The following is a 25,000-nucleotide window of genomic DNA, read 5'->3' as shown; positions in this document are numbered from 1 at the left end:
GCGGCAGTCCTGTGGGCTGAAAATGCCTTGTTGATGCTAGAGGTCAGAGGAGAATGGGCCGACTGATTCAAGCTGATAGAAGAGCAACTTTGCCTGAAATAACCACTCGCTACAACCGAGGTATGCAGCAAAGCATTTGTGAAGCCACAACACGCACAACCTTGAGGCGGATGGGCTACAACAGCAGAAGACCCCACCGGGTGCCACTCATCTCCACTACAAATAGGAAAAAGAGGCTACAATTTGCAAGAGCTCACCAAAATTGGACAGTTGAAGACTGGAAAAATGTTGCCTGGTCTGATGAGTCTCGATTTCTGTTGAGACATTCAGATGGTAGAGTCAGAATTTGGTGTAAACAGAATGAGAACATGGATCCATCATGCCTTGTTACCACTGTGCAGGCTGGTGGTGGTGGTGTAATGTGTGGGGGATGTTTTCTTGGCACACTTTAGGCCCCTTAGTGCCAATTGGGCATCGCTTAAATGCCACGGCCTACCTGAGCATTGTTTCTGACCATGTCCATCCCTTTATGGCCACCATGTACCCATCCTCTGATGGCTACTTCCAGCAGGATAATGCACCATGTCACAAAGCTCGAATCATTTCAAATTGGTTTCTTGAACATGACAATGAGTTCACTGTACTAAAATGGCCCCCACAGTCACCAGATCTCAACCCAATAGAGCATCTTTGGGATGTGGTGGAACGGGAGCTTCGTGCCCTGGATGTGCATCCCACAAATCTCCATCAACTGCAAGATGCTATCCTATCAATATGGGCCAACATTTCTAAAGAATGCTTTCAGCACCTTGTTGAATCAATGCCACGTAGAATTAAGGCAGTTCTGAAGGCGAAAGGGGGTCAAACACAGTATTAGTATGGTGTTCCTTTGGGATGTATATATACACACACACACACACACACACACACACACACACACACACACACACACACACACAGTATATACTAATATATATATATATATATATATCTATCTCACAATATAGTAATTTTTTTCAGGAAAATCTATACAAAATTGTTTAAATATTAAATAACATTGTAAATTATATTTTTGGATAATCTAGTAAGTGAGAATGAAAACTACTCTTTATATAGAACTTGATAAACATAGTCAAAGTAAATGCAGTATAAAAAAAATCATAATAAACATCAATTTGGTTTTAAATCAGCCTTGCCATAATGCTGAATGGCACATTATGCCACATTTCAGTCTGATCCAGTGTGTTTTTGACAGAGTTGTCAGAATTACACATTAATGCATATTATTAATTAAAGTTTAATGCGTTCGTTTTTCAGACGGGACTTGTGATAGAAATTACGTATTTATTCAGCCTATATAAGGCGCATTTTAACCAAATTTTTACATTTGCAATGTGTTTGTTTTCACGTGGAGTTCAAACCAGTGCAGGTGCCCTGATGCGAATCATGAACGCAGCTTCACGATTGCTGTAACAAAGTGGATAGCCTCAGTCTACCAGCTGATTAATATTATGGAGGATGAGAGTTTAAAGGATTTAATGTCCAGTGCAATGAATATGCAACCTATGGTGAGAATAGTTCTTTCAAGTTAGACAAACTCCCACTTCTTGTTACTTGAATTGGTGCTATTTTAGTGCATTTCTATCTTTATACTGTGGAAGGCTTTGTTTGGAAAATGTTAAAAGAATTATATTGCTAAATTTATACCACCTCGAATATATACTGGCAGCCAAAAGTTTGGAATAATGTACAGATTTTGCTCTTATGGAAAGAAATTGGTACTTTAATTCACCAAAGTGGCATTCAGCTGATCACAATGTGCAGTCAGGACATTAATAACGTGAACAATTACTATTACATCTTCTCAAAGCAATGCAACAAATGCAACAAAATAATACATAAGTAAAATATATCCAATGTAAATAGACACTTATAGCCTCTATGGAGAATATATGAATATCTGAAGGCAAACACGGCCGGTTTGTTTCCTAATAATCGAACATCATTCAAACAGAAGTTTGATGTAGTTTAAAACCCCTTTATTTTCGGTGCATGACACCGTAGCGGTTTTCCTCATCAGTGGTGGTTAGAACGTCAAGCTGCTTAGACGTTTGACTTCCTCCATTGTGCTTTAATGTAAAAAAAAATACAACAGCAAACAACTCTGTAGAATTGAAATGGGTCACACAAGTTTTGTGGTCTGTGCTGCATTATCGAGAGAACCCCGTCCTAGAAGAAAGGCAGTCATACAGGTTTAAAAACGACACGATGTTAAGAAATAGACACATTTGTAAAGTGTTTTACACACATTGCGGCTTTAGGCATCAAATGTTTTAAATTTGCTTCAGCTGTCAACAGAAATATAAATAGTTTGGACACAGACAAACAGATTAAATCAAATCAACACAAAGAGGGTCTGGTCACTGATTGACCCTCCAGTACATCCACACCACTGAGTGATGTATTGGAAATCAACACAGTACAATCACAATATCCGTTCACAGGCAAATGAGATTTTACAGCCTTGGGGATGCAACAAACACACACTCGTCCACACTATAGTCATGTGCTGTCAAATTCAAAGTCATGAAATCTCCAGCATAACAGTGGCACAAGATTCTGTTAAAGGAGGTCAAACACACAAAGAGTCTGTTGTGTGTGGAGAGAATTACCCCCCCCCCCATAAACACACTGTAAACAATCAACAAAAGACTCAAACTTAATGTCTGTGATCATGACATAACACCATTACTAACTAACTAACTAACTAACTATCTATCTATCTATCTATCTATCTATCTATCTATCTATCTATCTATCTATCTGTCTGTCTGTCTGTCTATCTGTCTGTCTGTCTGTCTGTCTGTCTGTCTGCCAGTCTATCTGTTTGCCTGTCTATCTGTTTATCTATCTATCCATCTGTCTATCTGTTTAACTATTTGTCTGTCTGTATATCTGTCTGTCTGTCTATCTGTTTATCTATTTGTCTGTCTGTATATCTGTCTGTCTGTCTGTCTATCGTCTGTCTGTTTGTATATCTGTCTGTCTGTCTATTTGTTTGTATATCTGTCTGTCTGTTTGTATATCTGTCTGTCTATTTGTCTGTCTGTCTGTCTGTCAGTCTATCTATCTGCCTGCCTATCTGTCTGTCTGTTTGTATAACTGTCTGTCTGTCTGTCTGTATATCTGTCTGTCAGTCTATCTGTCTGCCTATATGTCTGTCTGTTTGTATATCTGTCTGTCTGTTTGTATATCTGTCTATCGTCTGTCTGTCTATCTGTCTATTTGTCTGTCTGTCTATCTGTTTGTATATCTGTCTGTCTATCGTCTGTCTGTTTGTCTATCTGTCTGTCTGTCTATCTGTCATCTGTCTGTCTGTCTATTTGTATATCTGTCTGTCTATCTGTCTATCATCTGGCTGTCTGTCTATCTGTCTGTTTGTATATCTGTCTATCATCTGTCTGTCTGTCTGTCTATCATCTGTCTGTCTGTCTGTCTATCATCTGTCTGTCTGTCTGTCTATCATCTGTCTGTCTGTCTGTCTATCATCTGTCTGTCTGTCTGTCTATCATCTGTCTGTCTGTCAATCTATCGTAATGTTCTATCGGCTGTGGCTCAGGTAGTAGAGCGGGTCGGCCACTAATCGCAGGGTTGGTGGTTTGATTCCCGGCCCACACGACTCCACATGCCGAAGTGTCCTTGGGCAAGACACTGAACCCCAAGTTGCTCCCAATGGCAGACTAGCACCTTACATAGCAGCTCTGCCGCCATTGGTGTGTGAATGGGTGATTGAGACGCAGTGTAAAGCGCTTTGAATACAGCCAAGGATAAAAAAGCGCTATATATAAGTGCAGACCATTTACCATTTAGACCAATTACTTAGGTTGAAGTCATTAAAACAAATATTTTAACCACTCCACAGATTTAATAATAGCAAACTATAGTTTTGGGAAGTCGTTTAGGACATCTACTTTGTGCATGACATGAGTAATTTTTCCAACATCTGTTTACAGACCGATTGTTTCACTTTTAATTGACTATAACCACAATTCCAGTGGGTCAGAAGTTTACATACACTAAGTTAACTGTGCCTTTAAGCAGCTTGGAAAATTCCAGAAAATGATGTCAAGCATTTAGCCAATTAGCTTCTAATAGGTGGTGTATTGAATTGGAGGTGTACCTGTGGATGTATTTTAAGGTCTACTTTCAAACTCAGTGCCTCTTTGCTTGACATCATGGGAAAAGACCTTAGAAACAAAAATGTGGACCTCCACAAATCTGGTTCATCCTTGGGAACAATTTCCAAATGCCTGAAGGTGCCACGCTCATCTGTGCAATTAGTACATATACATCAACACCACGGGAGCATGCAGCCATTGTTCCACTCAGGAAGGAGACACATTCCGTCTCCTAGAGGTGAACGTAGTTTGGTGTGAAAACTGCAAATCAATCGCAGACAAAGGAGCTTGTGAAGATGCTGGAGGAAACAGGTGGACGAGTATCTAGATCCACAGCAAAACAAGTCCTATATCGACATAACCTGAAAGGCTGCTCAGCAAGGAAGAAACCACCATAATAAAGCCAGACTACAGTTTGCAAGTGCACATGGGAAATTTCTTCTGGTGTGATGAAACAATAATTTAACTGTTTGGCCATAATGACCATCGTTATGTTTGGAGGAAAAAGGGTTAGGCTTGCAGGCCGAAGACCACCATCCCAACCGTGAAGCATGGGGGTGGCAGCAAATGTACAATGACCCCCAAGCATACCTCCAAAGTGTCTGTCTGTCTCTGTCTCTCTTTCTCTCTCTCTCTCTCTCTCTCTCTCTCTCTCTCTCTCTCTCTCTCATTGCATATTTAATTTCTGTTTTTAAACAGGTTTCCCTGACACTCTCCACACATACACCAGTTGTAGTAGGAGTAGTATGCCACTACAAACATATCCAATATGCCCACACAGCCCTCTTTTCCTGTGTTAATACACTTCATTCCTACAGTATTTAGAGCACCTGTTTTGTGTCTGCTGCACAAACACAGGCTCAGAAATGCACACTGGTTACAAAATGGGGCATCCTGCCAACTGGGCAACCATGCCTCAAACATTCAGCAATTGCCAAACGTGCCCCCGTCCCTGTGCCCACGCTGACCTGGCACTCACTGAGGTGGCACTGTGATTGATGCCACTCTATGGCGACCCACAACACTTTCTTTTACCAGAATTAGCTTTCCCACTGTGGCCGCTGACAGCTCTAACAATCGTCCTTTTTCACTACACCCTCTCATGATTCAAGAGATGTATGTGTGTGTGTGTGTGTGTGTGTGTGTGTGTGTGTGTGTGTGTGCGTGTGCGTGTTCGTTTGCAGTTAAGGTTACAATTTCTTCCTTCCAAGAGTCAAAGAGTTTGTCTTACACCCTGAACCCATAAACTCATCTCAAGAAACAGCAAATAATCAAGAAATATCCTCTTTCCAATATATGTAGGCCCAGTTCAAAACTGCTGAATGGATTTAAACATGGTAAAACATGTTAAACTGGTGGTGATGGGGTGGAGGGGGGTGAAAACTTATATTCTTTAAGTTAGAGATCATATACAGTTAGCCGGTTGGTTTCGCGGCCGACCCACCGGCCAGATTACCAGTCCAGCCTTGGACTGATCTGCACTAGCAGACTCAAAACAACTCGTTTTGGCCAAGGGTGTCACACATGCAGACTGTTTTGCTAAGGTGTTTCTCTCTTCGGTCAGAGGTATGACACACTTGTCGGTTAATAATGGTGGAGGGGTGACACACATAAGGACTAACGGCAACTCTCTCACTCGGACAAAATAACAACACAAGTAATAGTATGATTTGGGGCATTTTCAGACCTGTAGCTTGCTCGATTGTTCTGAAATGGGCTAAAATAGTAACAATGTTGCATTGTCTTCATGGTTCGGTTGGCTTTCACAAGGTTACATTTTAAAATGCACCAAAACTGTAACTTTAACAACACTTACAGTTGGAAGAGACATTTTTAGATGCTTTAAATTTAAAAAAAAAAAAATTACATTTTAAATATAACGTCTCCTCAGCTACTGTGGCATTCAGTGTCCAGTTGATGCACACTTCAGAAGTCATCCGGGTATTTTTTGCCTAATCTGTTGAATGCCGAGGATTCGGATACCCTACTACATTGGCATACTCTTTTTGACATACTATATAGCATAAAAGTATGCATATTTGGATGCAGCCTAAATATTAATGCTAGTTAGTGACATGCCTGATAAAAAAATGGATCGGATACTGACCCTCTCTAAACATCTAGTAACTGTTTTATTGCTGTTAAACTGAAACTCATCTCGTGTCATGCAGAAGGAAGTGTTGTAACGTGACCCACTCCTGAACCTGATCGTCCACTGTGAGATTTATTTATAAACGATCACTATTCACAGAGAAACCGAAAATTCCTGGTTAGCACACGCACGCACACACAGAGAGAGAGAGAGAGACACACACACACGCACGCACGCACGCACGCACGCACGCACACACAAAAACAGACACACACACAGACAAAAACAGACACACGCACAGACAAAAACAGACACACGCACAGACAAAAACAGACACACGCACAGACAAAAACAGACACACGCACACAAAAACAGACACACGCACACAAAAACAGACACACGCACACAAAAACAGACACACGCACACAAAAACAGACACACGCACAGACAAAAACAGACACGCACAGACAAAAACAGACACACGCACACAAAAACAGACACACGCACACAAAAACAGACACACGCACAGACAAAAACAGACACACGCACACAAAAACAGACACACGCATACAAAAACAGACACACAAACACAAAAACAGACACACACACTCCCACACACAAATACAGACACACACACTCCCACACACAAAAACAGACACACGCACACAAAAACAGACACACACACTCCCACACACAAAAACAGACACACACTCCCACACACAAAAACAGACACACACTCCCACACACAAATACAGACACACACTCCCACACACAAATACAGACACACAAACTCCCACACACAAAAACAGACACACGCACACAAAAACAGACACACACTCCCACACACACACAAAAACACACAAAAACAGACACACGCACACAAAAACAGACACACACTCCCACACACACACAGACAAAAACAGACACACGCACACAAAAACAGACACACGCACACAAAAACAGACACACACACTCCCACACACAAAAACAGACACACACTCCCACACACAAAAACAGACACACGCACACAAAAACAGACACACGCTCCCACACACAAATACAGACATGCTCCCACACACAAAAACAGACACACACACATACAAACACACACACACACAAAAACGGACACACACTCCCACACACAAAAACAGACACACACACACAAAAACAGACACACACACTCCCACACACAAAAACAGACACACGCACACAAAAACAGACACACACTCCCACACACACAAAAACAGACACACACTCCCACACACACAAAAACAGACACACACTCCCACACACACACAAAAACAGACACACACACACAAAAACAGACAGACACACACACAAAAACAGACACACACACACACAAAAACAGACACACACACACACAAAAACAGACACACACACACACACACACACAGACACACACACTCTCACACAGACAGACACAGACACTCACACACACACACACACGCACACACACACAGACACTAACACACTCACACAGACAGACACACTCTCACAGACACACACACACACTCTCACAATCGGGTAATTTACTGTTAAAGATATGCAGATGAGCAGATATTAGGATGTGGTCAATATATCGTGACACTCTGTGGTAGTCAAACCTGAGTGGAACATGCTGATATTTAATATGTGGAACTACACCCCTCTGCTATAGGACACCTGTGAGAACTTCACACATCCACTAAAAATCAGCGAGACACCAGTTGATTAAAAATGACTCGTTAGTTCACAGAAAAGCTCCAGTGACTCACTGTGCTACAGTTCACAATGTTCTGGAGTTTAATAAAAGGATGCTTTTTTGGATGCCACCATTGTGTCCTTGAGTAAGACACTTAACTCCAGGTTGCTCCAGGGGGATTGTCCCTGTAATAAGTGCTCTGTAAGTCGCTTTGGATTAAAGCGTCTGCCAAATGCATGAATGTAAATGTAAATATCTGGGTAAATAATGATTTTTATTACTATGCATTATTAAGTTGCATGTATTGTATGTTGGTGTATAACTAGTAAAACTAGTTTGACTTAATGCATTCAAAATGTGAACATTTTCAAACATTTTATTTGGTTGAAATGACGTTCCTCGGATTAAAATAACAAGCCGTTTTAAGCCATTTCAGAGCTAATTCATAATGATCGAGATGCATATCAAATATCGTCAATAGGGTGAAAATTAACCTGTTGATGAACGCCCCCTTTTTGAGCAGGAACCATGAAAATGACCTGAACTGAAATGGCTGTATTTACGGGACCCTTTGGAGTATGGACACAGTTGTAGTATCTTTTGAAAGAAGACACTTTGGGCTTTATTTACCAAGTTTCACAATTAATATATGTTGTTATTTATTAAAGTTAGAGAAGCTGAAGTTTTTAGTAATTAAAATTTTTTAGCTGAACATGTTTTTATAATCTAAAAAAACAATAATTAAAGTGCCAAAACACTCCAGAAATACAATGTTCTCAAAGTCACGAGACTAAAGAAGTTACGTTTCAAATCTGAAGATGATCGGATAATAAATGAGTTCCTGCAGCTTTAAATCTCTGTAAAATCTCTGGAAGTGTTCAGAGTAAAATTAAAGCTCCGCCTCTCAAGACGACACTAAATCTGACGGCACTGCTCGACTATTATGAATAAAACTACGCCGCATTTTTAAAAATAGACTTTGGAGATGGCTAGTTTTGTTTATGAGACTCTAATATATCAGATCATATACAGTTTTACAACATGAACGCTTCTTGATGAAGAACGATGACGAAGGAGAGATCTCACGTAAACATGGAGAATATATCAATATTTCTCAGATTTATCACTTTTATGGACAAAAAGTGCTATTGGATGTTTTTAATGAACGCTCATCATGTACGATTGACCCAAGTGTGTTGAACTGGATTCATCTGGCGATCGTGTTTTCATAATAAAAGTCCCGTTTTGATATCGCACGTTTTCATTTGTACTCCCAGCACAAATAACTCAATTGCTGTTTCTGGACCATTGCTATCCTGAAACAGAGATATATCGGATATCAATGTTGAACCCTTAGACCTTTGAAAAGATGTATAATGTTAACATTAATTACATTTATAGACAGTAAATTATATATTAAATGTAAACAGAGTGACGTCACGACCACGTGTGGGATATTGCGTATCAGCAGGTTAAAACATCAAGACATCTCAGACCGGTCATGCGAGTCATCTTTCCAATTTCTCGGATCATTGTGCGATCTCTAAAAGCACGCTAATAAAATCATTTCAACGTGAATCGATATTTCCGGTCCATTTATGTATTTATTTGGTTAATAGCGGCGTAATAAGCAGGATAATGAGCAGTCTGACGGTCGTTAATGCAAAATAAACCGCTTCAGTTCCCGGTCAGGCTTAAATCTTGCGATAACAACCGACTGACTGTATATCATCCCTTACATGATTACTGTAGCCACATTAGCGCCAAACATGAGGGTGAGTAAATAATGACGGATTTTCGTTTTTGTTTGAACTCTTCCTGAACTACAAAGAGTTCTCTAATGACATCACAATAAGAATATAAAAGATTTACTTTGTGACTGGATCCAGGTCTCCTTAGCAACCAAATTGGCCCGGTTGCTAGGGAGGGTAGGGTCACACGGGGTAACCACCTCGTGGTCACGATTAGTGGTTCTCGCTCTCAATGGGGCGTGTGGCGAGTTGTGCGCGGATTGCGGAGAATAGCGTGAAGCCCCCACACGCGCGTGCGAGCGCTAGGTCTCCGCGGTAACACACTCAACAAGCCACGTGATAAGATGCGCGGATTGACGGTCTCAGACCACTGAGATTCGTCCTCCGCCACCCGGATTGAGGCGAGTCACTACGCCACCACTCGGACTTAAGAGCGCATTGGGAATTGGGCGTTCCAGACTGGGATGAAAAAGTTTTACTTTAGCATCAGATTGTAAAACCCTTTTATTTTTAAGAGTGTAAAGACACAGATGTATAAAGTTAGTGGAGCACCAGAAGTAGTCATTATATTTAACAGTTAAATGACACATATATATGTGTGTACGCACCTCAGCCCTCTTTCTCTCATACTCTCTTCTTGGTCCTTCCCGCAGCTCATGTCAAGCCAGAGTACTTTAAAGATCTAAATATAACCTTTAACAGGGACTGACCCTTGGTTAGACTTTAGTGTGGTCACTGTTCTCTCAGCACAGATGTACGGCTGTAATTACATGAGCTATTTTGTGTCCTTTGCATTGGGTTTCCATTCCCTACACGCTCCTGCAGTTATTTAAATCATAACTAAAGCACTGCTGCACGCTGCTCATAGTTTTATTTAGACGGAGTATTCAAAAGCCTTTTGCCAGTTTCTAATTATATACAAATGCATTTTAAATTGCACGGCTGAGAGAATCAAACACTGTCAATGTCTGTCTGTAAACGGAGTGCTAGACCCCTCGCGGCAGGTCCATAAACTCAGCGGTTTTATTGTGCGATACATCAACCACATTTCCTGTTAATTAAGGTGAATTTTTCTGCCCCGATGAGTCTTTAGAACCCCATGACGCTTCCTCACTGTCCCACAGATGGTAAGCATTGCAACACGACACCGTCTTTAGCATGCCACTGATTTCACACTTGGATTTAAGTTCAGTCGGGACAAAAAGCCCTTCGGGATTCTTTTGTGAAACTCCCAGCATCCTCCGGCTCTTCCAGCACCTCCACAGTGTGGTTTGCCTGGGATTTGGCACACATGAGGGTAAATGCTCATTTCGACAGTCGGACACGGATACAGTACACGTCAGATTCTCCGTTAGACTTTTGACTATTCCTATAGCGTCTTATTCTGGCCACAAATCAGCCATTTAAACAGGTAGGCAGTGATAGTAAAGGTCAAATGAGAAAAGAAATCATTTAAGAAACCTGCACACCGTTTCTCTTAATTATACTTGCATTTAATCCAAGAGCAAACATGATGTTTTGTAGTAGAATTGTCCGTCATTTTAGTGGAGTACCTGTATTAACTGAGCTTCAGATGTCCGGATGTTGTCACCTGTGTCCCGTCATGCTCCCGCTTGTTTTAAACACTTGAAAACCATAGACTGTAAAAAAAGATGGACGACGCTCTTCGCTCTTTTCCATTGGTGAGAACTGAAGCCGCCAGTGTCCCGATATGGCGCTGACATCTTGGGACTCGAGTCTCGCGCAGTTGCGATTTGGGACCAGACCTGCGCAGTAGTGAGCAGGAAGTAAAGCCGCGAAATCAAGGCCCCGCCCTCACTCGCTGAATCAATCGCAAGCACACGCCCCTGCACTTTTGACTTATGACGGTGTGAAATAATTAATTACAGAAATGTAGATATTAAATTTAATGCTCCAATCTCCTCAGTCCTCCGAAGATCCCAAAAAAAATTCCCTTGGTGCTTCAGTGAATACTTCGCTCAGAGAACCTGTCAATCATGATGTCACAGCAGCGTTTTTATAGCATCAAATAACTAAAAACAAACTTATTTTGAAAACAAACACTTGAAATGACATCAACGTGATAGAAACGACAGTAAATGACAGAAACTATCTTTGGAAAAAAGATATGTGAAGTGTAATTTAATTGTTTAGTTGGTCTCACGTCCCGTTGAATAACATGGGGAGGCGGGTTTATGACCTATACTAGGACCAGCCACCGGGGCTGAACGAGACCTTTTGGCTTCAATTTTGAGGGCTTCGCGTGCACGCTTGGTCTGAACACATTAGAACAGATGAGCGTTTACACTACGAGCTCAATACGGTCACATGCATTTTCGAAACGCCCTAAGTGGACACATTTCAAAACGTTTTGGACCTCGTTTACTCGCGACTTTAGCATCTTCCCGTTTCAAATGAATCGCCATGAACGCATCTTAATACCAGGTTTATATGGGGACAGATATGTAACGTGATCAGTGAAACGCTGTCTGATACCTTTAGAAGACAACTTCTATGTGGAATAATAAACACTCATGCACCTCAATTCCACACTTGAGTTTACGATATTTTGCGCTTCATAGTTCAACTAACACAAAACAAGTTTTCCAAACATCTGGAGTTGTGTGAGAGCTGAAGAAGAGTTGATTGTTTTTCTTTTGTAAGCTGACATGTGTTTAACTGCAGCACACAATCCTCACTTCCCCCTTGACAATGAAATAAAGCATGAGGATTATAGATCTTTCTGGAGAACGTAACGGCTCTCCTTTCATCCGAACTCACAACTCTGGATCCAGTTACACATTTACATGTGCGGACACGTGGGTGAGAGTCACAGAATACAAAGAAAGAAAGAAAGAGTCTAAATAAATGGAAATACATTCATTTCCAAAGTACTGTAATCAGATTAACAAGAAAATGAACAATACGTCACACACACAGTGTCACAGAACATAAATCATTTATTATAGTTAAAGCACACAAGCTCAGCTGACCAAAAGAAAGGAAGAACGAAAGAAGGGAAAGAAATACAGAAAGTAATGAAGGAAAAAAAAACTAAATAAGAAAGGAATGAAGGAGAGAAGGAAAGATAATAATGTAGGGAGGAAAGAAAGGAAGGAAAGAAAGAAGAGAAAGAAAAAAGGAAGGAAAGAAAAAGAAAGAAGGGAAAGAGGGAGGAAAGAAAGGGAAAGAGGGAGTAAAGAAAGAAAGGAAAGAAAAAAGGAAGGAAAGAAAAAGAAAGAAGGGAAAGAGGGAGGAAAGAAAGGGAAAGAGGGAGGAAAGAAAGGAAGAAAATAATAAGGGGGGAAAGAAAGAAATAAAAGAGAGAGAGAAGAAAGAAAGGGAAAGAGGAAAGAAAGAAGGGATAGAAAGAAAGAAAAGAATGGAAAAAGAGAGAGAAGAATGAAACGAGGAAGGGATGAAGGGAAAGAAAAAAGAAAGGATGAAGGGAAAGAGGAAGGAAAGAAGGGAATGAGGAAGAAAAGAAAGAAGGGAAAGAGAAAGAAAAGAAAGAAGGGAAAGAGGAAAAAAAGGATGAAGGGAAAGAGGAAGGAAAGAAGGGAAAGAGAAAGAGAAAGAAAAGAAAGAAGGGAAAGAGGAAAGAAAGGATGAAGGGAAAGAGGAAGGAAAGAAGGGAAAGAGGAAGGAAAGAAAGGATGAAGGGAAAGAGGAAGGAAAGAAGGGAAAGAGAAAGAAAAAGAAAAGAAAGAAGGGAAAGAGGAAAGAAAGAGGAAGGAAAGAAGGAAAGAAGGGAAAGAGGAAGGAAAGAAAGGATGAAGGGAAAGAAAGAGGAAGGGAAAGAGGAAGGAAAGGAAGAAGGGAAAGAGGAAGAAAAGAAAGAATGAAGGGAAAGAGGAAGAAAAGAAAGGATGAAGGGAAAGAGGAAGGAAAGAAAGAAGGGAAAGAGGAAGGAAAGAAAGAAGGGAAAGAGGAAGGAAAGAAGAGAAAGGAGGAAGGGAAAGAAGGGAAAGAGAAAGGAAAGAAAGGATGAAGGGAAAGAGGAAGGAAAGAAGGGAAAGAAAGGAGGAAGGGAAAGAGAAAGGATGAAGGGAAAGAGGAAGGAAAGAAGGGAAAGAGGAAGGAAAGAAGGGAAAGAGGAAGGAAAGAAAGGAGGAAGGGAAAGAGAAAGGAAAGAAAGGAGGAAGGGAAAGAGGAAGGAAAGAAGGGAAAGAGGAGGGAAAGAAAGGATGAGGGGAAAGAGGAAGAAAAGAAAGGATGAGGGGAAAGAGGAAGGAAACAAAGAAGGGAAAGAGGAAGAAAAGAAAGGATGAGGGGAAAGAGGAAGGAAAGAAAGAAGGGAAAGAGGAAGAAAAGAAGGGAAAGAGAAAGGAAAGAAGAGAAAGGAGGAAGGGAAGAGAAAGGAAAGAAAGGATGAAGGGAAAGAGGAAGGAAAGGATGAAGGGAAAGAGGAAGGAAAGAAGGGAAAGAGGAAGGAAAGAAGGGAAAGAGGAAGGAAAGAAAGGAGGAAGGGAAAGAGAAAGGAAAGAAAGGAGGAAGGGAAAGAGGAAGGAAAGAAGGGAAAGAGGAGGGAAAGAAAGGATGAGGGGAAAGAGGAAGGAAACAAAGAAGGGAAAGAGGAAGAAAAGAAAGGATGAGGGGAAAGAGGAAGAAAAGAAGGGAAAGAGGAAGGGAAGAGAAAGGAAAGAAAGGATGAAGGGAAAGAGGAAGGAAAGAAGGGAAAGAGGAAGGAAAGGATGAAGGGAAAGAGGAAGGAAAGGATGAAGGGAAAGAGGAAGGAAAGGATGAAGGGAAAGAGGAAGGAAAGGATGAAGGGAAAGAGGAAGGAAAGGATGAAGGGAAAGAGAAAGGAAAGAAAGGATGAAGGGAAAGAGAAAGGAAAGAAAGGATGAAGGGAAAGAGAAAGGAAAGAAAGGATGAAGGGAAAGAGGAAGGAAAGAAAGGATGAAGGGAAAGAGGAAGGAAAGGATGAAGGGAAAGAGGAAGGAAAGGATGAAGGGAAAGAGGAAGGAAAGAAAGGAGGAAGGGAAAGAGGAAGGAAAGAAGGGAAAGAGGAAGGAAAGGATGAAGGAAAGAGGAAGGAAAGAAAGGAAGGGGGCATGAATGAGGCCTCACACAAACATAAAATAGGCAAAGAACTGTGATGCCCAAATGATGAGGGAAAAACATTCTGTATGTTTGCAAAGGAAGGGAAGTAAACCACGGACAACCCAAGAAGAAAAACCGCTTGATTCAGGGGTGAGCAAGCAGGAATTCCAGTTCAACCAAAAGATCAAAATGAAGGAAACAAGAAAATAACATGCAGCTTTAAAACGCGAGAGCAGTACGCGCGGTGACAGGACGGCCCGTCCAGCCCCTGAGGTCAAAGGAGGAGGAGTTTCATGCAATGATGTCATCGCAGCATGCAGGTCAGCGAATGCGTGAGTGGCCGAGGGAAGAGAGGGAGTAAAGGAGGAAGTTTCTGACCTGTAACTTTTCCACAATGCTCGACTAGACGTGATGATCCGTTCTTCAGAGAGAATTATAAAATCCGCCGGCTAAAGAGAGAGAGACAGAGATGGGAGAGAGACAGAGGGTTATCATGGAGTGACAGATTGACTGGACGGATGGAATCATGTTAAATATACACATGGACGTGAAGAAGAGAACAAACAGAGAACAGGAATACTGAAAACATTCTAGCTACTGATTAACAGACAAAAATCACAAACACACAAACGCTTCCAAGATCCACCTCAGATCCAAACACACACTTATTTCTTGGGATTTTTCAAGCCGTCAAATTAATTAATATGGTTATCAGTTTTCATAAAAAACTAAAAAAATCCAACAACAAAGCAAACCCTCCCCCCACCAAAGATAAAAAACAACAACACACACACACACACACAAAACAAAAGCTAAAAACCAAAACAAAAAAACACACACACACACACACACACACACACAAACAAACAAAACAAATGCTAAAACCAAAACACACACACACACACACACACCACACACAAAACAAAAACAAATGCTAAAACCAAAACAAAAACACACACACACACACACACACACACACACACACACACACAAACAAAAACAAATGCTAAAACCAAAACAAACAAAAACACACACACACACACACACACACACACACACACAAACAAAACAAACAAACAAAACACATGCTAAAACCAAATAAAAAAACACAAAATAAAAAAAACACACACACACACACACAAAACAAACAAACAAAACAAATGCTAAAACCAAATAAAAAAAACACAAAATAAAAAAAACACACACACACACACACAAAACAAACAAACAAAACAAATGCTAAAACCAAATCAAAACACACACACACAAAACAAACAAACAAAAACACATGCTAAAACCAAATCAAAAAACACAAAATAAAACACACACACAAAACAAATGCTAAAACAAAACACACAAAAAACAAACAAAAAAAAACTAAGCAAAATAAAACAAAATTGCAAAATGAGGACAACGGTACAGATGTATAATATGGAGCATCATATCAGTTATAGCACAATAATCATCCGCTGTTAATGCAAGAGCTGCATCCCAAACAGATCAGCCCATCATGACACAATTTTGGCATTTCTCATTTGAAGTTGCTGTTTCAATCTTTAACAGGAAGAAGCGGCACAGTGAGTCAAACTATCAACATTTTGCAGATTAGTGCGGTTTTGAATCGGTGGTTTTAAAGAGAGTTAATGACATTTTCACACCAGTAAAACACTCAAACTGACACAACAACAATGTGTGTATCTCAGTGTGTCCTGAACTGCAGTGTGTCCTTTATTCACACACACACAAAGTGCAACACGAATGTGGCGACGCTTAAACAGAATCAGAAACTGAAAAAGAGTGAACAATAGACCGATTCTGGACGCTCTCCAAAAGTTTGACATTACCTCGCTGGCAACTCATGGATGGATGGATGGATGGATGGATGGATGGATGGATGGATGGATGGATGGATGGATGGATGGATGGATGGATGGATGGATGGATGGATGGATGGATGGATGGATGGATGGATGGATGGATGGATGGATGGATGGATGGATGGATGGATGGATGGATGGATGGATGGATGGATGGATGGATTATTTGATTGTGTAGCCCTAGCATCAAACTTTTGTTAGTACAAGGATGTATAATGGTGTAAAAACATCACATCAAATTTGTCCTGTTTGGCCTTGAAACCTTGGTCTGTTCCTACACAGATCATACACTCGCGGCCAAAAGTTTGGAATAATGTACAGATTTTGTTCTAATGGAAAGAAATCGGTACTTTTATTCACCGAAGTGGCATTCAACTGATCACAAGGTATATTCAGGACAATAATAACGTAAAAAATTACAATTACAATATTAAAAAACTTCTTAAACTACTTGAAAGAGTTCTCATCTAAAGCAAAGACAGCTTTGCAGATCCTTGTTATTCTAGCGGTCTGTTTGTCCAGATACTCAGGTGACCTTTGACCCCACACTTCCTGTAGCACTTGACCTTTCACCCCACACTTCCTGTAGCACTTCCCATAGATGTGACTGTCTGGTCGGGCACTTCTCACACACCTTACAGTCTACCTGATCCCACAAAAGCTCAATGGGGTTAAGATCCGTAACACTCTTTTCCAAATATCTGTTGTCCAATGTCTGTGTTTCTTTGCCCACTCAAACCTACTTTTTGTTTTTCTGCTTCAAAAGTGTCTTTTTCTTTGCAGTTCTTCTCTTTACTGTTGTACATGAAACTGGTGTAGCGGGTAGAATTCAATGAAGCTGTCAGCGGAGGACATGTGAGGCGTCTATTTCTCAAACTAGAGACTCTGATGTACTTATCCTCTTGTTTAGTTGCACATCTGGTCTTCCACATCTCTTTCTGTCCTTGTTAGAGACAGTTGTTCTTTATCTTTGAAGACTGTAGTTACACCTTTGGATGAAATCTGCTGTTTTGGGGGGCAATTTTAAGCATTGTATCGCCTTCATTCCTCAAAACAATGATTGACTGATGAGTTTCTAGAGAAGTTTCTTTTTGGCCATTTGTGACCTAATATTGATCTTAAGACGTGCCAGTCTATTACACACTGTAACAACTCAAACACAAAGACAATGTTCAGCTTCATTTAACTAATCAAACAGCTTTCAACTGTGTTTGATATAATGCAAGTCATTATATCAAGGATATATCAAGGATTACTCGAGGATAAGGTGTTGGAGTGATGCTGCTGTCTAGATTTGATAAAAAATTACTTTTTTCAAATAGTGATGGTGCTGTTTACATCAGTGATGTCCTGAATATACTTGTGATCTGTTGAACGCCACTTTGGTGAATTAAAGTACCAATTTCCTTCCAAAACAGCAAAATCCGTACATTATCCCAAACGTTTGGCAGCCAGTGTATGTCTTCAGAAGACTTGGATTATAGTGTCATATGGACTATTTCTATGGTACATTTAGTGCTTTTTTCTCCCTTTGGATCTTAAGCTCCCTGGCCACAATATCCTTCCGTTGTATGAAAAAAAGCAGCATAAACATTCTGCCAAAAATCTCCACCAAAGAAAGAAAGTCACATGACTTTTGGAATGACATGAGGACACCCCTTTAAATAATGGTCAAGACTGTTTAAACATGAAATGAAGGGCATTTTTCAACCAAGATTGAGCAGACGTCACTAGTCCAAATCTCTCTACCAATATTAACTCAAGACGTGAGAGAGAGAGAGAGAGAAGTGAGAGACATAGAAAGGGAGGAAGATGTGTATTCAGACAGACATGAATGTAAAGTAGTTGTGTAGAGGGCGTGTTTGTTCCAGGCCCAATGACAGATACCATCTCATTCTCTTTCTCTGTTTTCTTTACATCTTTTTCAAATCTCTCTCTTTTACATTCCTCCACACGAACAACTGCGCAACAAACCCAGCTGACACAATGGACCGGATAAATCGGGGCCTCCGATCAGCTGCCGCGCCGGTTGCCAGGACACCTTTGATCTTTGCAACAACTCGTCAACAAGCTTGTAATTCCAGCAGTGATAAAAACATTTAAAATGAAACAAACATTTTATAAAGAAATAAGGCTCTCAAGCCATACCTAAAAAAGGAAAAGCAATGCTGTGCAAAATAGTGTCAAGATTGCCAACCATATGAGAAAACAATGGCTACAGAACACTTGGGCAAAGGGAAACTCAGTTTCAGCTATCTGGCTGACAGCTGTCAATCATTATCAGAAACATCAGCATTTACTGACAGCTTCATTTGCCTTAATCTGCTGATTTCAAACCTCTATGTAAGACATCCCTACTGTACCTAATATTACAGTAATGGCTCCTAATAGCTAAATAAGTTGTAAAAATGTCAACCCTGTTATCATCAACCCTGCTACTTCAATTCTAAAAGCACAACCCCAAAATATATTCATATTTACTCATCTAGCTTAAACAATGTATTAACTGTTGATATATTAAATGATCAACCCTGTTACCACGCCATGGTTTAGCAAACAGTTGAGTTTAGACTAGGGCTGGACGATCCATCCATGCATCTTCAACCGCTTATCCGAAGTCGGGACGAGGGGGCAGGAGCTCCAGCAGGGGGCCCCAAACCTCCCTATCCCGAGCCACATTAACCAGCTCTGAATGGGTCACCCCGAGGCGTTCCCAGGCCAGTGTGGAGATGTAATCTCTCCACCTAGTCCTGAGTCTTCCCCGAGGCCTCCTCCCAGCTGCCTGAAACACCTCCCTAGGGAGGCGTCCAGGAGGCATCCTTACCAGATGCCCAAACCACCTCAACTGACTCCTTTCGATGCAAAGGAGCAGCGGCTCTACTCCGAGCTCCTCACGGATGACTGAGCTCCTCACCCTATCTCTAAGGGAGAAGCCCGCCACCCTTCTGAGGAAGCCCATTTCGGCCGCTTTTACTCACGACCTAGTTCTTTCGGTCATGACTGGGCTGGACGATATGACCTAAAATCAAAATCTCGGTTAATTGAACATTGTACCTCGATTACGATTAACGAGCGATTATTTTTTGTTTTTTGCCCCTCATAGTTGAAAAATATTTAAAATAATGCCATGTGCAAAAATGTTAATAGGACACTGCAGATTAAGAGCAAGAGCCGGGCTTGGACGGGACACCTCTAATGGATCAGCAGCATAGACTGTAAAAAAAGATGGCCGACGCCCCTTCGCTCTTTTCCATTGGTGAGAACGGAAGCCGCCAGTGTCCCGATATGGCGCTGACATCTTGGGACTTGAGTCTGCGCAGTTGCGATTTCGGGACCAGACCTGCGCAGTAGTGAGCAGGAAGTAAAGCCGCGAAATCAAGGCCCCGCCCTCTCTCGCTGAATCAATCGCAAGCACACGCTCCTGCACTTTTGACTTATGACGGTGTGAAATAATTAATTATAGAAATTTAGATATTAAATTTAAAGCTCCAATCTCCTCAGTCCTCCGAAGATCCCGAAAAAAGTCAGTTGGTGCTTCAGTGACTACTTCGGCTCAGAGAACCTGTCAATCACAGCTGTCAATCATGATGTCACAGCACCGTTTTTATAGCATCAAATAACTAAAAACAAACTTATTTTGAAAACAAACACTTGAAATGACATCAACGTGACAGAAACGACAGTAAATGACAGAAACTATCTTTGGAAAAAAGATATGTGAAGTGTCATTTAATAGTTTAGTTGGTCTCACGTCCCGTTGAATAACATGGGGAGGCGGGGCTTATGACCTATACTAGGACCAGTCACCGGGGGGCGAACGAGACCTTTTGGCTTCACTTTTGAGGGCTTGTGCGGCACACTTGATCAGCAGGCTGTGTGCTCATAGCGTAAGAGACCTGAATCTGACTCATGATAGTGTTGCATGTGATCTTCCTCTCAGTGTTCTTGTCACTCTATGCAAGTACACTAGCGTGTTTACCTTTTCAGGTTCCAGGCAGGATCTGAAGCAGCGCAGTTTAGGAAAAACACGGTCGCGATGGCACAGTGTATCTTCTGTCGAGAAGTGTTTAAACCCACTGCGCTTCACTGTAGCTATGGGAGCCATATCCTTCAGCGATGTAGTAACAAATGGCGCCAGTTATTTCTTTCCATCTTGTATCCTTTTCATATTGCTGTCATATTGCTTGCTTTGTGGATGCACATGTGACGGGACTCAATTTTTTGAGCCATGCACTGTTCATATTCGATAACGTAATTGTGCTCCAAGTGTTGAAACAGATTGGTGGTATTACCTTTGGTCGTGAAATGTTTTTTCTACAGCGTTTACATTTGACTGATGCCAAAATGTGTCCGAATGACGGACACTGTGTTTTTCTTTTGGTACAACCCGCTCCTGTTGCTCAGTTGACTCGGTGTTTGAGTTCAGCCTCCATGTTGCTTCCATGCCGCTGACTGGACGGGCGGAGTCATGTGACCACATGCGGTAGTATGTTTTTAAGGGGAAATTAGTGGTGTGGTGGTGGAGTGGTCCAAGCACATAACTGGTAATCTGGTAATCAGAAGGTTGCTGGTTCGATCCCCACAGCCACCAACATTGTGTCCTTGAGCAAGGCACTTAACACCAGGTTGCTCGGGGATTGTCCCTGTAATAAGGGCTCTGTAAGTCACTTTGGATAAAAGCGTCTGCCAAATGCATAAATGTAAATGTAAATTAGTAACCGGATTAAAAAAACTAAATAACCGACATTGGAAAATGACGCAAATTGAGCATTAAATTCTCAACAAGCACAAGGCCAATAATGGCTAAATAACAAAACTATCAACCCTGTTGCATCCATTATGAAGGTCTAGCTATACCCCAAAAATATATTCATATTCACTCATTTAGCTTGAGATAGCACAATGCAATTCATTACATGCCTTTTTATTAACTTATCAACCCTGTTATGAATTTGTTTAGCCAACAACGTATTATTGAAAACTGGATATCTGTAGAATTATCTGCATTAAATTGACAACACAAGCACAAGGATAGTATAAAACTTTCAACCCTGTTATGTTCAACCCATTTACTTTCTTTCTGAAGGCATTAAATGTGCCTTCTTGAGATGGAGAAAGGTAATGTACTGTAACACGGTCCATTTATTAAACCGTCAACCCTGTTACCATGACTTCCTTTAGCATTCTTTCAAAACGGTGTCAGCAGGAAATATCCAACAGGCAAAGGCAAGCAGGAGAGAGAGAGAAAGCGAGTACGAAAACTGGGTATTTCAGCCAAACAGAAAGACAAAAGCGCAGCCAACAAATATCCACCAACAGAAATCTCAACACAGCCAAGATGGAATGCAAATCAGCCTCCTTGCAAATGCCATACGTCTCCAAGGGGCCCTCTGAGAAAAGACCCTTTATCGCCAGCGTTTTCCAGCATGCTGTCCCAGGCCTGAACGCCCGAACGCGTAATCGTGGCCCTGCTAACCTGATGATAGGGTCTGAGATCATACAGGAAAACACAGAGAATGCATTCTTCATATCAATGCAGAGAGAAGACGTGGAACAAATGCTTACTTGAACGCCATGGCATCGAGCTGCGAAAAATTATTCATGAAAGGTCCTTTCTGAAGCTCACGTCTCAGACAGCTGAAGATGAAGCGGAGAGTTCTTCTCCAATCTGTGGAGGGGGCACAAGGAGTTTTACATTAGGAGGGGGGGTACTTGAACTTGCATCACAATGGTTGTGTTCAGAATAATGGTGTACTGGACTTTGTAGTGTTTATTAACGTGTAAAAATAACATGTGAAACAGTATGCAATCAGGTTTAAAACAGTAGTATGCTACATTGATGCCACATAACCTCATTATGTGCATGTTTAATTCAGTAAGTTAATTACCTCGTCTCAGAATATACAGTAAACACTATTGACCCATTTCACAAATCTGGGTTTGGATGTAAACGATAGCAGATTAAACATACATAGCAGTGAATGGGAGAGCACAAATTGCATGGTGGGCCTGGGTAACTCAGCAAGCAAAGATGCTGACTACCACACCTGGAGTCGCAAGGTTGATTCCTGGGTGTGCTGAGTGACTCCAGCCAGGTCTCCTAAGCAACCAAATTGGCCCGGTTGCTAGGGAGGGTAGAGTCACGTTGGGTTAACCTCCTCGTGGTCGCTATAATGTGATTCTCGCTTTTGGTGGGGCGCGTGGAGAGTTGTCGCGTGGATGCCGCGGAGAAAGCGCTGAGCCTCACACGCGTGCCATGTCTCCGCTGTACACGGCGCAACAAGCCACGTCTTAGATGCATGGATTGGCCGGTCTCAGATGCGGAGGCAACTGAGATTAGTCCTCCGCCACCCTCATTGAGGAGAGTCACTACGCTACCACGAGGAATGTGTGGAGCCGGTGTGCCAACATTCCTTTTAGTCGCCGTGGTTTGTACATGAAATGCACCATCATGAGCATTGAGAATTGAAATATATATATATGTATATATATATATATATATATATATATATATATATATATATATATATATATATATATATATATATAGGGACATCCCTAAATTTAATAATAGAAGAAAAAAGGCACTCAAAATGGCTGAAAATGTTAACTATCCATGGCAGTATTTTGGTAGATGTTCACACTTGTAGTCCTGGTTCGTTTAAGCGTTCACACTGGCATTTTTTACACTGAACCTAATGATACAAAACCAAAGGCATCAGGGAAAAGTCACGACCTGATTGGACAGCTTTTATGATGTATATTTTTGACAGAACTTACCGAACATCCAAAAACAATTCTGGCTGAAATGCCCTCGTTATATTTATATATGGTGGTATTTTTACCAGCTGAGAACAAACAAAGAGTTAATAAAATGTGTAAAGGAGTCAAAACAATGCCAGGAATTCCTCCGTTGCACACACAAACAAAGATATGCTGTAAGGACGGCTGACGGGCGGTTCCGACACCTGTCCCGAACTGTAATGGGCAACATAGCTCCTATGATGAGAAGAACCAGGTATGCTTGAGGTCAGTATTAGGCAAATTACTTCCTGTTTTTGGTCCGTTTAGACGTCTTTGGTCCATGTTGCGTTCATACATCAATCGAACTGTACCCACAGTTTGTTTGGAAGCGGACCGAGACCCACTGTGCAAGCAAAGACACTGTTAGTGAGCGGCAGAGGACTAACTCTACACCCGACTCGCTCTCAATTAGCCCCGAACTAAAGGGGAGGGGCGCTTCTGCCAGCTTGATGGGGGAATCCATTGTCATGGTGACAGTGTAGTCCCTCAGAACGAATTGAAAGCGTTGAGGAACCCAGTGATGTGGAGAGAGAACATGGCCTCAGGGCGGCCAGGAGAATCGGATCTTATTAACTACAGACATATTGGCCAATTTTACAAGTGCAAAGGGATGAGCACGTTCATTAATGAAATATAGATTAACTTTTTCCCCGCCAAACACGGAATTTTCCGGGTATCTGTGTTTTAGGTGGTATACGGTAAGGAAGACCCGCACACGTTTTGAAAGAGTACGCAACTCTTTGATCAAAGAAACAGACTGCGATCGTCTCAAACGTGAAGTGGAACACCATACTAATACTAAAGCACTTGTTTGATAAAAATGCCTTTTTCTCAGCTTTTTGTCCGAAATGTTGTTTTTGACAAAACCTACCTCTGTTCAAGTGGCAATAAAAAAAGAACAAATGAAGATAAAATAAAATCGTTTTTTTTGCCTAAAAGCAGAGGCCCAGATCTTTATTTTGATATATAGCATCTTCATATATTCATGGAAGAAAATATTCTGCGGGCCATTAAATTTTAGCGAAAATCGTCAAAAACCCTGGCGGTGGCTGGCAACTTTTTTTAAAAAACGCTGGCGGGGAAAGAGTTAATAGAGACCAGGAAACAGAATAAAAATGGGGTTCAATCAATAACGTTGGTTATAAATAGAGCAACTTAGCAAGGATTTAGTAAGGTTTGCTATGTTGCCGTTTGGTTTTACCCCTTAGACTAAAACTGAAGTGTTAGCTTCATAAGTTACTCAATGTGCTCGCTCGCTTGCAGGACAAATACTAAATGCGTTTTGCTAGTCTACAATTTTTAAGGGAATCGGCTAAACTCATAGTTGTCTCTCTTTTAACTTGGGAATGACACTTCAGTATTAAACTGTTTAAATGGTTTCAATTCCTTCTGAAGTCTCTAGAGGGGGTATTTGAGATGCCAGTTGTGACGTGGTCTCGTCTCCAGACCGCCTCGAGGCTCTCGACTCGGAGACAGCTTTCAAGATCTCTGGGGAGACCAACGTGTGCTAGATGTCTGACTGAACGCAGCTCATTAGGGTTTACGCATGT

General features: G+C 41.3%; 1 protein-coding gene across 4 annotated transcripts in view; it reads right to left on the bottom strand.

Annotated features, from left to right (window-relative positions):
- Window positions 1-25,000, bottom strand: part of LOC127627753 (semaphorin-4D-like) — an 87,465-nt gene that overhangs the window by 47,704 nt on the left and 14,761 nt on the right. For all 4 annotated transcript variants that reach the window (XM_052104287.1, XM_052104284.1, XM_052104285.1 and 1 more), the window contains exons 2-3: window positions 22,212-22,314; window positions 15,148-15,218 (exon numbers count right to left, since the gene is read on the bottom strand). The gene's annotated coding sequence lies outside the window, so the exon portion shown is untranslated. The remainder of the gene's footprint in view (window positions 1-15,147; window positions 15,219-22,211; window positions 22,315-25,000) is intronic.

The sequence above is a fragment of the Xyrauchen texanus genome, chromosome 34 (assembly GCF_025860055.1).
Source record: "Xyrauchen texanus isolate HMW12.3.18 chromosome 34, RBS_HiC_50CHRs, whole genome shotgun sequence".
Taxonomy (NCBI): domain Eukaryota; kingdom Metazoa; phylum Chordata; class Actinopteri; order Cypriniformes; family Catostomidae; genus Xyrauchen; species Xyrauchen texanus.
Note: the sequence above shows the minus strand (reverse complement) of the source record. Positions and strands in the feature narration are given on the sequence as shown.